The 13,781-nt window shown below is 40.9% G+C and overlaps 1 long non-coding RNA gene across 5 annotated transcripts; it reads left to right on the top strand.

Annotated features, from left to right (window-relative positions):
• The first annotated feature begins 1,815 nt into the window (after window positions 1–1,815).
• On the top strand, window positions 1,816–7,376 carry LOC123632946. Of its 5 annotated transcripts, none has more exons than XR_006733512.1 (4): window positions 1,834–1,916; window positions 5,501–5,565; window positions 5,980–6,218; window positions 6,791–7,376. It is a non-coding gene; the product is annotated as an uncharacterized LOC123632946 (long non-coding RNA). The 5 variants fall into 5 exon arrangements; XR_006733510.1 differs by having other exon boundaries at window positions 5,881–6,218; XR_006733511.1 differs by lacking the exon at window positions 5,501–5,565 and having other exon boundaries at window positions 1,816–1,916; window positions 5,881–6,218.
• The last annotated feature ends 6,405 nt before the right edge of the window (window positions 7,377–13,781 follow it).

Genomic DNA, 13,781 nt, shown 5'->3' with positions numbered 1-13,781 from the left:
GGCTGGCTGGAGGCCCTCGCTCAGCGCTCTGGGTTCCCGGTGCCCAGAGGCTGATGGTTACGATCCAGTTTCTCAGGCTCTCGAGCAACATCACACTGGCCAACCCCATCCCCACTCCTGCAGTGACCACCCACCATCCCTCTCTCTGTCTTGAACAGGACGCTTGGTTAATTGCTGGCATACACACACCTCCTCACTTATATACCTCTGTCATAAATCTGTACCTACATCATGATCCTGTGTGATCACAGATCCACAACAATTTCTGTTCCATGAAGCAAGTTAGAAACTCCCACATTTATGAACTTTTCACCATAAAAAACTCCATTAATCTATAGCAGTCACTGCAAATATCACTACTATTTATTACTTGATTCATGTGGGCCAGGTCCTATACAGTGTATTTTGAAAACATTGCAATATTCTAATTAAGGAAATATTCTACCCCCATTTTACAAATGAGGAAACTAAGGCTTGGGGATGTTAAATGATTATGCCAAAAAGTCACATAGCTGTTATGAGGCAGAGCCAAGATTGAAACCAAGTCATATCCAGCCCAAAATGCAGAAAATTTTGATAACTGTCTCCTTAGACTTTTGGTTTCATAAATTCTGCCTGTTAAGTCAGCTGCATCATTCTGTGCAAACTGATTTTCATACTGTATTAAATACCTGTAGCCACTCGGAGCTTCTGATCAGATTGAGACAACCTTAACCCTGGTTGCCATTCCAGCCAATGTGACTTGTCCCAGGACAAGCTTTAATTTACTCCAAGATTTAAATTACTGGATGTAGATCAAGAACAAATTATATTGCCATCAATATTAGCTTGTTAAATTTCTCTGAAAAAGGATAATATGATGAAACAGCAACCATGTCTCAAAATCCTAATGATACTTATATTTATTGAGTACTTACTATATACCTGGAACTTTTTATAAGTGCTTTGCATGACTTAGTAATTTAACCTCCACACCAACCTATAGCATAGGTACCCTAAATACACCCATTTCATAGATTAGGACCCTGAGACACAAAGAGATTCAGTCACAAGTCCAATATTAAGAAGCCAGTACGTGAAAAAGGTGATCTCAAATGCATGCAGTCATATCAGAAACAAGAGGTTTTTGGTTAAAAATGAACCTAATATGGGGACTCTAATTCCTTCCTTAAATTGGGAATTCTATGCTACTGTGTCCCATATATTCCAGGGGCTGTGTAAATAATGACGAACAAGCCAGATACAGTCTCTACCCTCATGGAGGTTACTCTGGTGAGAGAAACAAAAAAAACAGGTAATTCTAATGCAAAATTATCAGACCATGTGTATTACATTCCTAGGGCTGCTATAGCAAATTCCCACAAACTTGGTGGCTTAAAACAATAGAAATTTCTTCTCTCACGGTTGCAATGACTGTACGTCCGAAATGGAGGTGTGAGCAGGGCCGTGTTCTCTCTGAAGGCTTAGAGAAGTGCTCTCCTTTGTCCCTGCCTAGTGCCTGATGATTCTGGCTTTCCGTGGCATATTTTGGTTTGTTGATGCATCACTCAGATCACCTCCAGAGTCGCGGGGCATTCTCCCTGCACGTGTCACCATTCAAATTTCCGTCTTTATATAGGGTCACCAGTGATAGGTTGATACAAAGTAAGTGTAGGGTCCCCTGGGTTTCCTGCTTTCTTTCTGTGTGCTGGTTCAAAGTCAGATTGCCCTGACCTCTCTGTGACCCAGCCAGCTGTGTGTAGGGTTTTCTCGGAAGGCTCGAAACTGGGACTTTGAACATCCCCAGTCACTGATAAAAGTATCTCGGTTGTTGCTCAAAACAGTGAGAGAAACTGGCCCCAGCTCTCAGCGAAATTTCTTAATACGAACTCATAGGAACACATATGAACTCCATGACCCCCTCTTGGCAGACACAGGTAGGTAGAACACCTCTTTCTCTCGCTGTGAGGACTGCTGCACTCTAAGGCCGCCTAGTAAATGCTTTAGACTGATCCCCCTGGTATTTAGTGCTTTTTTTCTTTGGGATCCCAACTGGCCCCAGATCTCAGGATGGAATTGTAGGAATTCCCCTTCTGCTGCTTTGGGGAGACTCCAGCCATGGGTTCAGTGGGAAGAAATAATGAGAAATAAGAAGAAGAAGTGATCTTTTTATAAGGACACCAGGAATCAGATCAGGAGCCACCCTAATCCAGTGTGACCTCGTCTTAACCTGATCGCATCTGCACACACCCTATTTGCAGGTAAGGTCACATCGACCATTCCCTGGGGTTAGGACTTGCACACGTGCTTTTTGTGGGACATAATTCAGCCTATTACACCACGCTAGGGGCTGACATAATGCTGGAAGTGCACCTGGTCAGGACACCTCTCCTGGGATCTGTAGGGCAGGCAGGGATTCTCAAGGGGGGGAGTCACATCTGACGTGAGACTTGCAGGAGAGACAAGCTGCAGTTAGTGAGGGAGCTACAGTTGGGCAGGGGTGGGATGGGGGGGTTGTCAGCACTGTCACTGGCCTAGATGAGAGAGAGGAGCGTGGCGTATTCCAGGAAAGGGAAGATGTGCGGTGTGAGTGGAGCATTAAAGCACAGGGTGGGGAGAAGCAAGGAGGAGGTCAGAGGAGGGAACAGGCCCAGAGTCCTAAGGACTTTGAAGGCCACAGCAAGAAGTTTGGATTTTGTCCCGAGGAAATAGGGAGCTGTGGAAGTACAGCCATACACCTTGCTTTGCTAGCATCACGAATATAAAATCACATTTTGTAAATATTCGTTTTCAGTCACTCGAGCATCTGTCTCAGAAAAGCAAGAACATTCTTTCCCCCTGGGAGTCTCTTTCCCATGTTAAAAGATAAACTTAGGCACACTAAAATTTTAAAGAGTTTTAGCCAGCCATGGTGGCACACACCTGTAGTCCCAGGCACTTGGGAGGCTGAGGCAGGTGGATTGGTTAAACTCAGGAGTTTGAGTTCGAGGCTGCAGTGAGCTATGATTGCACCACTGCACTCCAGCCTGGGCAACAGAGTGAGACCATGTTAAAGGGAAAGGGAAGGAAAGGGAAGGAAAAGGAAAGAAAGGGAAGGGAAAAGAAAAAGAAACAAATTTAAAAAAATAAACTTTTTTTAAAGAGTTTGTTTTGAGCAGACAGCCATTCATGAAACAGGCAGTGCCAAACCACAATCAATTTGGATTCCACAGATGGGACGTGAGGGGATAAATTTTATAATGTGCTCCTGGAAGCAAAATGAAGGAAATATTTGATTGTTTAAAGGGGGAAGTCACTTGTTAGAGGTTAGTTGGTAGTTTCTGACTGGTCAATCTTATGTTTTTTGTTTTCCTAGGATACAATCTTCATTCTGAGTTGAGATTCAGATTGCTTACATAATCCTCAAGGCACTGGGGCCATCTCAGCCTAATGACCTCCCAATTAATTATTTTAACACCCACATTAAATATGACAACCTAGGGCTTACTCTGTCCAAGAAGTCAAGTAGCCCCTAGTCCTCTGCTGTTCTCTGCCACATGAAGTTCCTGTTGTCCCATGATCTGAGAAGGCTTGGTTGAGGTTTGGCCACAATTCATCTACTCGAGCAGCAAAATCCTAATCCATTATAGCTTCAAGGGAAGGAAGAGGAGGTCTCCCCTCCTTGTCCCTTAGGCCTGGGATCTCAAAATACAGATTGAGATATGTGGTCATTGTTCCTCTGACAGGCCACTGGCCAGGAGTGATTTCCAGCTTCAGCCATGTCCTGAGCCCATAACCTGGGCTGCCCCAGAAAATGTAGGCTCTAGGGGATTGGACCCAGGGCACTGGTTCTGACTGCACATTTTCACGGTTTGAGCTTCCCCACAGTTGGGTGTGGGGTGCAGACAGAGATGTGAGGCTCATGCCTCATGTCTTTTATATCTACTCGGTGTTAGGTCAACTCGACTGAATGAAGATGTTCCAAGACGTCTTTTCAAGAGTCCACAGTTCCTTTCGCACATTTACCTGCTTCCCTTTCAGCTCAAGATTCCTCAAGGCATTTGCGAGGAGTGGCCTTTGTCAAACACCCCAACAAATACTCTCTGCCCTTACTCTGGGACACAGTTTCCAACCTCCACAGACCCAGTTTATACCAAAGATTTTAGAATCTATTTTTATTATCCTGAAGTGAACTTTATAAGATTCACCTCATTATGGTTGGTGCTAGGAATATGAGATATTATCCCAGCCCTTGAGGGGTGCATAATCAACCCCAAGGACAAAGATTATCAGATAAAGAATTAATAGTCAATATGTAAATTTGTACCAAGGAAGGTCCCCACAGGAAGCAAAATGACCACTCAGAAAGTTTAATGAAATTTCTATTTACGAAGCTGGGGGGAGGGTTAAGTTACCTCAAGGGATGGTGAAGCACTCGGGGACTCTACCTCCCCTGGCCCTCAACAGGACAACAGCAGGAAGCAGCAGAGGGACCTAGGAATACTCAGTGTCAGCACTACAGAGAAAGGCCATCCCATCAGCTCTATGAACTGATGGACTTCATAGAGCAAGGCTTTCAGCATCAATCTGAAAAGCCCAGAACACACGGACAAATTATAATAACCAAAAATGACTGGAAATTATGACAATGATTTATGACTGATTTGCTCTCAAGCTTTACCCATTTTTATGCTATATGTAGGCTAGTTTAATTAGAAAATAAAAGGAAACATATTTTTAATTTTTGGTTTATATATGCAGGTTTATATATTATATTTAGCATCCCAGATGTTAAACATTTTGAATATCACTCCTGGGTAGTCTGTGACATAAAAATATAAAGCTTTTTGTCAAAAAGTAATTAATACTTAGTATTTAATACTTAACCATCCACCATTTTCATGGAGAGATTATATATAAGTATACATAATTGAAATGAATTCCTCTGAGTGTACTGGAGGATTGAGTCAAGATTTGAGCCATTGTGCATGTTAACTTGCCAGTTTTCCAAAATATTCCCAAAGAACATATGTATTAGCAACATTCTGCCAACCAGAGCTGCTTAGATGAGGTGGCCATGAGTTAGCACAACTTTAATCTGTGTCGACTTTGATCCATTTCACCTCCTACCTTTCTCCCACAATCTTTGTTCACCTTCCCTCTGTTCAGTAGCTATGTTTGAATAGATTTGTCCTTTGAAACTTTCAATGCAGTTGCAAAATTCAAAGTCAACAGGCAAGTCATGCTTACCTAGTAGAAAAAAATATAGATTTTAGCCTCGGAAATTAATGAAATCTTCTCAAGGATTACGGTTCCAGTAAATACTATATGAAGGCTTTTATTCATAGTTTTATTCAACAAATGTTTATTGAACACTTATTTTGGTCCTTGAATTTTTTTAGACACAGAGAATGCCATGAAAGATTAAGCCCTGAGTGACAGGAAGAAGCTAGGCATGAGAAGATCCAGGGTGGGAGGGTCTTTACCAGAGCGAATGGTGAGGGCAAAGGCCTTGGTCCAACACGACTTGGGTATGTTTCAGGTACAGCAGTCAGACCAGTGCTGTGGAAGCATGGTGAGAAAGTACTGAAAGATGAGGTCAAGGAGGTAAGCATGGGTGTATTAGTTATCTATTGCTGCATAACAAATAGCCCCAAAGTTTAGCGGCTTAAAGCAACCAACATTTATTATCTCACACACTTTCTGAAGGTCAGGAATCCCGGAGTGGCCTAGCTGGGTGGTTCTGGATCAGTATCTCTCAGGACATTGCAATCCAGACATCAGGGTCATCTGAAGGCTTGAGTGGGGCTGGAGGATCTGTTTCCAAGACAGTCCACTCCCATGGCTGTTGGCGGAGGCCTCAGTTCCTCTCTGGCAGTTGGCAACAGATCTCAGTTCCTCGACATGTCTGCTTCTCCACAGGCCTGCTTGAGTGTCCCTAGGACATAGTAGCCAACTTCCCCCAGAGCAAGTAATCTGAGAGAGAGCAAGAGCGAAACTACAATGTCTTTTATGGTCTAGCAATGGAAGTCACACTTCTGATGCCAGTGATGGACTGAGGAGATCACCGCGGGTGAACGAGCAGCTGGAGAGGAGAAGGGAAGCGTGGAGACAGCCAGGGAGTCTGAGGAGGAGGGCTCGGTGAAGCAGGGGCGGTCCAGGAAAGCGTGGCATCGCGAAGCCAGCAGACCACCGTGAGGGCTGAAGGGTGAACGCTGAATGTGGCACCACGGAGGCCACGCGGACCGGGCCGAGAGCAGGTGCAGCAGAGTCGTGGGGACAGAAGCCCGGCTGGGGCGGGTCGAGGAGAAAATGGGAAGCGAGGACATAGAGGCAGTGGCTGCCGACAGCACTTCTGTGAAGTTTTGCTCCAAAGCAAGGTAGACGATTGGCACAGTAGGCTTTATCCGAGATCTGGACAAGCAAGGGAAGGCTGGGCTGGGTTTCATTTGCAGTTGCAGAGTCGCCTAAGGCGGCGGCCGCGGACTAAGGCGCTGGGGTTGTTACAGCCGCCGCGGGGTCGCTTTGCTCTGGAAAGTGCGCCATCTGGTGCTCAGTCCTGGTGTCAGAATTGGACTGACTTCTCAGAATAGGCTGGGCAATCGGCTTGCTGGAACAGAAAAAAAAATTTCTTATAAATTTAAAATCCATGTTGGAGTAAAATGCCAACGGAGCAACTAAAAAATGCTGACTGGAAAGGCTGAGGTGGAAAGTGCTCCACACCTGCCCTTAACACCTTCCAGTTCATTCCACTTCCTCTTTCTTACCGCCTCATCCCCTTCACCTTCATCCATCTGTCCCTCTTTGTTTCCTTTCCGTTGTCCTTCTCTAGGGTGTAGAATGCAGCGACGCAGCTACGAGCCAGGGAACGCCAAGGACTGCCAGCAGCTACGGAAGCCAGGAGAGAGGCCTGGCACAGATGCTCCCTCGGAAGCCCCCAGAAGACACCTTGATTTGGGACTTCCGGCCGCTGGAACTGTGCGAGAATACATTTCTGTTGTTTAAGCCACCCAGTGTGTTACCATGTTCACAGAAAAGGAATACAAGCACTTTACAATAAAAAAAGGAATGGATACATGCAACGGCATAGACGAATCTCAAAACAATTATACTGAATGAAAGAAACCACACACACACAAGAATACCTCCTGTATGCCTCTATTTATATGAAATTCTAGAACATGCAAACTAACCTATTGTGATAGAGAACAGATGAGTGGTACGAGGTCGGGCAGGAGAAAAGGCTACCCAAAGGGCGTGAGGATATGGATAGATTCACTATCTTGATTGTGGTGATGGTTTCACAGGTGTCTATGTATATCAAAACTTATCTGATTATACAGCTAAACTATGTGTGCTTTATTATATGTCAATTATATCCCCTAAAATGGTAATAAAACTAATAGTGGAAAATAAAAACCTACAAATCTGTCATGTAGCTCATCATTCTGCACAATTCCTCTGCTCTCCGGCCTGGCCCGGGCTGGCATGTTTCCTTCCACTTACAAACAGGCTCAGGGCTCTACTGTGCCAACCCTCTTAGCCACATACATCCCTATTCCTCAAAACAAAACAACAAACACTCCCAAACAATTTTTTTAAAAAGTCTTCCTTTATTCCTGGTTAGTTTCCCCTTTTGCTATTTCCTTCTTTCTTTCCTTTCATTTCAAAACTCACATTGTCGATGCTGTAGCTCTACTCCCTTTCTTAAAGTGTTGAACTTTTGTTTCTTAATGAATGAAACATCGCCATTTTAGTTCTGTTAGTTCAGAGATCTTTTCTCAGTCTGTCTTCTTTGGCTCCTTTACTACCAATTCAAGTCCAGCCTTCTTTTCCAACCTCAGTGCATCCAGGGCTCCCCTCTATTTTATAGATGAATGCATGGGGTCCAGAGAGGTTGGGATCTGTCTGGGGCCGCAAAGCTGGTCAGTGGTAGATTCAGCCTAGAGCCCAGGTCTTCTGAATCACAGGCTAAAAAGCCTTTTCCATTGATTCAAGAAATATTTTTTGAGTCCTAATCTATGAAATGTTGCAGAGGTACAGAGACACAGTCCTGAATAAGATGGACAATGGCCTTTGACCTCAAGGAATCCACATTTCAGTGGGAGGAGATGGATTACAAACAAAAAAGAGAAAACAATAAATATCACAATAATTACAGTCTGTGATGGGGATGTGAAGAAAATTAAACAGGGACTATAAAAGAGAGTAAGTAGTTGGGGACCAGGGAGGAGAGAGTGCTACCTTAGGTGGATGATGAGGGAAGGCCCCTCTGAGGAGGTGACATTTAAGAGGAGACATTAAAAGTAAGAAGAAATCAGGCATGAAAGGTGAGAGGAACCGGCATTTCACAGCTTTGAAATGGAAAAGCACTTAGTGTCTTTGTGTATCCCAAGCCCTGGGAGGGCCATGGGGCTTGGCTGGAGAGTGGAGGCTGGGGGTGTGGCCTGAGGCACGTGGTGAATGGCTCACTCCTGCGAGTGCTGCCAAGGAGATTGGATTTTATTCTAGATTAAATGGGAAGCCAAAGCCTGGCCCTCTTACATATAGATTTTGCCTAGAAGGTACAGTATTTGGCAGGCATAGTTTCACAGTGTATCTATTTGGAAGCATAACTGGAATGTAAGAAGAAAAAAAACATCTGCTTCTGTACCAAAAAAGGATGAAGATGAAATTGAAAATCAGTCACAGTGTTCAAATAAATTACTTTTCTGGAGCCTAGTGGGTAAGTGTCTTAGTCCATTTGGGCAGCTGTAACAAAATGCCCTGAACTGGGTGGCTTACAAACAACAGAAACTCATTTCCTTTGTTCTGGAGGTTGGGAAACCCAAGATCAAGGTTCAGGCAGCCTCAGTGTCTGGCGAAGGCCCATTTCCTCATGGACATTGCCTTTTTGCTGTGTTCTCACATGGCGGAAGGGGCAAGCCAACTCTCTGGGGCCTTTTATAAGGGCACTAATCCCTTTCATGAGTGCACCCTCATGACCTAATCACCCCCAAAGGCCCCACCTCTTAAAACCATCACATTGGGGACTAAGTTTCAACATATGAATTTAAGGGAGACGCAAACATTCCGACCATAACAATAAATATGTTGGTATATTTGCATGTTTTAGGTAGGAAATAAAAAATAATGTTTGTATAATTTGTAAAACAAATGGATTATAATGTACTCACATAAACAGGACAGAGACTAACTCATAACTGTAACTGGGGCTACTATCTGCCAGGTGAGAAGTATGAATCAAAAACATTTTAACAGAACAGTTCAATGATACTTAGGGAGCTTCCTATGTAAACTCACCAAATCATTTCAAAGCCAGAAGCAGCCATGTAGTAATGTGAATAATTGTCTCTAATATCACATTTTTAAGTTAATTTTATAATTATAAGTTAATTATTATATAATTATATAATTTATATAATATTATTGTAGCAATATCAACTAAATTTTTACCATTGGTAGAAAATTAGGCTATGTAAAATAATCAGAGATAGCTAGATAAGCAAACAAATTAATTTATTAGAATTATATTGGAAAAAAATAGGCAAAATCAATTTTGTGTAAGAAATCCCAATTACATATTATATATTATTCCATGTTTTTAAACTGTCAAACAGTCTCAAAACATAAAACTTCATAATTAAGTGCAATTCAGCCCTTACGCACTTAGTATATGTTTTCTTCACGTACGTGTATTTGTGTGGAGCATATACTTGAGTGCAAAAATGCATCCTTGTACTGGAAGCTTCATTTTAAGAAAGCTTAGCATATATTCTGAAGGGCATACCTGCTTTATGGGAGCAAAGCAAATCCCACTTTATATCACAAGCAAGACATAAAGATTTTCTATACACCAGAAAATATGTATTCAATAGTCAGAGACTCATGAGGATGTACTGTGTGCTAGGTTACTGGATTCACTTTTGTATAGAAGGAAAAATTTTATTCTTTCTCTGAAATTGACCAAGAATTCACATCACTAAAACCCAGTTTGAGTAGACAAAGCAGAATGGAGGCATGATGCCAAGACGACTGGGGATGAATTTCCAGAATCCCAGTCTGAGGATAATTTATAAAGGCATTCAGTTACTCGTTTACTTAATTCCTTTTATTCTTACTTTAAACCGTGGATTATTTCCTTTGATTTTTTTTTTTTTTACTTCAGAGGCACATTTGAAATCCGTGAAATTACCTACTTAGCAGCTTTGCCGGCCTACTGAAGTTGTTCTGGCTAAAATGGGATAAATGCACAATAATTGCTTCTAATCCCTCCTTTTCTGCAAATAGGTGGAAAGAACTGTGATTGGTGTTCTTCTTAATCTACTGAGCTTTCCTTTAGTAACTTCCCTTAAGTAAACGATAGATTCGGAAGTAGTTACAGAAGGAGAGAGAGAGCTAGAGAAAGCTGGTGCAAGACAATAGATATTCTATTAGTACCTGTTGCTCAGAGTCCTGTTTAGTGCCATTTGACTGAGGAAGTGACCACTTTCTCTCAAGCAAACAAGTGCAGTTGTTGAGAATCCAGGAATTATTCTACATTGTGTTACTATATGCTTAACACCTAAGTCACAGATACTGAAAATATTTTCAGTTTTTTCTAAGTTTATAATAAATAAGAGCTTAAATGGGAGCCAAAATCACAACTAAAATGGCTTAATATGAATTAACCATATTGATTCAGTTATATTTGTCAAATACTCTTGTTACTCTCTCACCTCAAAATAATAATAGGTACCAATTTGAATGAGTGGACTAGAGATTTACCATTATATGTTAGATATACCAATAATTTTTTTTAGATATACAGCCATATGAACACACAATATCAACAGTGTTTTCTAAATAAATCAGCAACCTGTTTTCCATGTTTGAAATTTTCATTTCACGTTTCTTTGAATTATTTACAGCTGCGGTCCCCAAAACCCGGTATGGGTCTGTGGCCTGATAGGAAAATAGGGTGGCACATCACCACCTCCTGCCCCCACCCCTCCACTGCTGTCTCTCCAGCTGTCCCACTGCTAGACAATAGCTCTTGCTGTTTTGAGCCCCCTTCCTCTTCCAGGATCTGCTTCCCTTCTCTCCACCCACAGATGTGGACCACTTACCATCACTCTTCACTCACTGTGGGCTGATGACATCACATGCTTCATCTCATTTAAAACTCTCAATAACCTATGCGATTGGTGTCACAGCCCCATTTTACATACGAAGAAACTGAGGCTCAGAGAGGTTATTTTTGCAAGATTAAATCCAGACCAAAAAAAAAAAAAGCTTAATGTCTTCATTGACCTTTCTCTGTAAGGTCTGCAGAAGCAATGGAGGTTTATAAAGAGATTCGGTTCAGATAGCGTCACTGTTTAGTGTCTGCAGGGATTGGGATCATTAAACCTGAATCCAGGAGGCTCATCTGAGCATTCATCCCACACGTTCATCTTTGAAGCTGTCAGGAACACTGTTCCAAGTCTTCTTATGATTCAGAAGCTGTCCCAGTCCTTTAAAGCTCTAATCACTCATAAATAACATCAGTGTTTGCTGAGCAATTGGAAATATTTTTATAATGGGAAATTTCATACATTTGTGAAAGTAGAAAGAATTGTATAATAAACTCCATGTACCCGTTGCCCAGCTGCTGCAGTTAGCAACAAAAGGTCACTCATGTTGTATCTACACTCCCACACACTCTCCCTCGCAACTGGGTTAATTTTCACTTCATATTATAATACATTATAAATGTATTTTTACTTAGCCTCATTTTTCAGAATGTAGTCTGTTATATATTTTTGAAATTTTTCATGATTATATTCCATTAATTATACTCAGAATAACCTTATTTTAAATAATGAAGATCATAAATAACTCAAGTGCCCAGTAGCCAAGAAATGTCTACACACATCAGGATACATCCATTAAATAGAATTTTATGCAGTTACATAAAGTTTTCAAAGATTACATAACAATGGGAAAAAAATGCTTATGGCATAAGAAAAATGAGGACTTCTCTTACATTGTACACCAGGATGCTTTGGAACGTTTGGTTTTATAATCTTGCCACATCTTTATAGGTATGGATTTTCCACATTTTATATTATTAGGATACCATTTTTAAAATAGGATCGCTTGGTTATAGCCTATAAACATTTTTGTGGTTCTTGAGGAATATTGCTAACTTGCTTTCTGCAAGTGTAGTATCACTTTGCAATGCTACACAAGGTATGAAAATTCCACTTATCCCCCAGCTCCACCAGCAGTAGGGAATATAAATTTTAAACACTTTTCTGCATATGCAAGAATGTGCCTCATTTGTATTTTCCTTTATTTTGCTATATTCTTCTCTCATGGATAGTGTTCTTTTGCATTTTAGGAATTCAAGGCCAGAATCAGCCACATCCCCACAATTAATAAATTTCTCCAGCTTGGAAGCCAGAGGAAACCTCCACTAGATGAAGAATCCATTGAGACTGTGAAGAACATATTCAAGTTTGAACATGGCATGTTTCTTAAAAACATGAGAACTATAGTAGCTGAGTATTAATAAATGAAGAGGTCTAAGGGACTCAGTAAATATTTCACTCATTTGTAGCAGGGCTCATAATAATATAAAGCCATGTTAATAAAGTAAGGAAAGTAAAGTAATAAAAACATAAGGAAATAAACTACCTACTACCTGTCTCTAAGTCAAAGAACCCCTTTTCTACTTTTTTTAAGACACTAATACACCAATTAATCAGAACCATCCAAATATGCATTATTCTGCATTCTACATATTGCAAAAGAGTGAAATCAAAAGTAAGCAAATAGACATTACATATTCTATGATCGATTTCACATTTAGGTTCTACTTCACAGTTTGATTATAAGCTGTTATCCACCCAAACCTGAAGGCTCCTCTCAGTCATCTTTGACAGCTGGCAAGTAAGTGGAACATTGCAACAACAACAGCCTTTTCCAGCCTTGCTTGTGGTAACAAACCTCTTTGGCATCATTAGGATTTGTGCAATTTTTTAAGCATATCTGAGAATTTTGTCTGGGTTTCCTATTTGGTTCAACTAGTAGAGTTTTTTCCTTCCCTTAATTACTTATTACTGAAAGTTTAACAACTTCCTTGAAAGTCAGCTGGGAAGAATAACCAACCTAACACAACCGTATCAACTTTGCTATTAGTAGTTGAGAGCTCAACAAACAATTTCATTTAAAGAAAGGGTTTGAAATCAGACACGAGGAGCACAGAGTCAACAGGATTGAAATGGCAGATTTTTAGAGCTCTAAGGGGTCTTTTCAATCATTTAGTGCAATTCCTCCTTGACTCGGGTTTCCTGATGTTCAGTCTGGGCCCTAAAAGTGCCTTGGACATTTTGAGACTAAATCATTTTTGTTTCAGAATTATTACTCTTTTAGAGCGAGAGAGAGAATTTCTGCTCCTGAGGAAGTATAGTGTGTTGGCTTAAACATATCTCCTTCCCAATCCTTTTCATTAATAATTGAACATTTAAATATCAAAGATGATTTGAAATATATACAGAAGACACTAAAATCAAAGAAACAAGTTTAAAACAAAATGCCTTTTATTTGAATACTGAATACATTCTAGGACACAGAGTGTGCCGAGAATTAAATTTTTTAAAGAAAAATATAACACTGGCAGCAACACAATTAAAATGGAAAAATATAATTTCTAATATAACACAAACAACAAATAGATACATTAGCATTCTGTGAAGTCCACTTAAGGAATTCCTTTATTTGATAAATTGTAGGTTAATTTAAACTTTAGACATGAGTATTTGGAATTGTCAAAAATGCCACCTATATTAAAATAGACA

This window comes from Lemur catta, chromosome 2 (genome assembly GCF_020740605.2).
Source record: "Lemur catta isolate mLemCat1 chromosome 2, mLemCat1.pri, whole genome shotgun sequence".
Classification (NCBI taxonomy): Eukaryota; Metazoa; Chordata; class Mammalia; order Primates; family Lemuridae; genus Lemur; species Lemur catta.
This window is presented reverse-complemented; position numbering and strand designations above follow the sequence as displayed.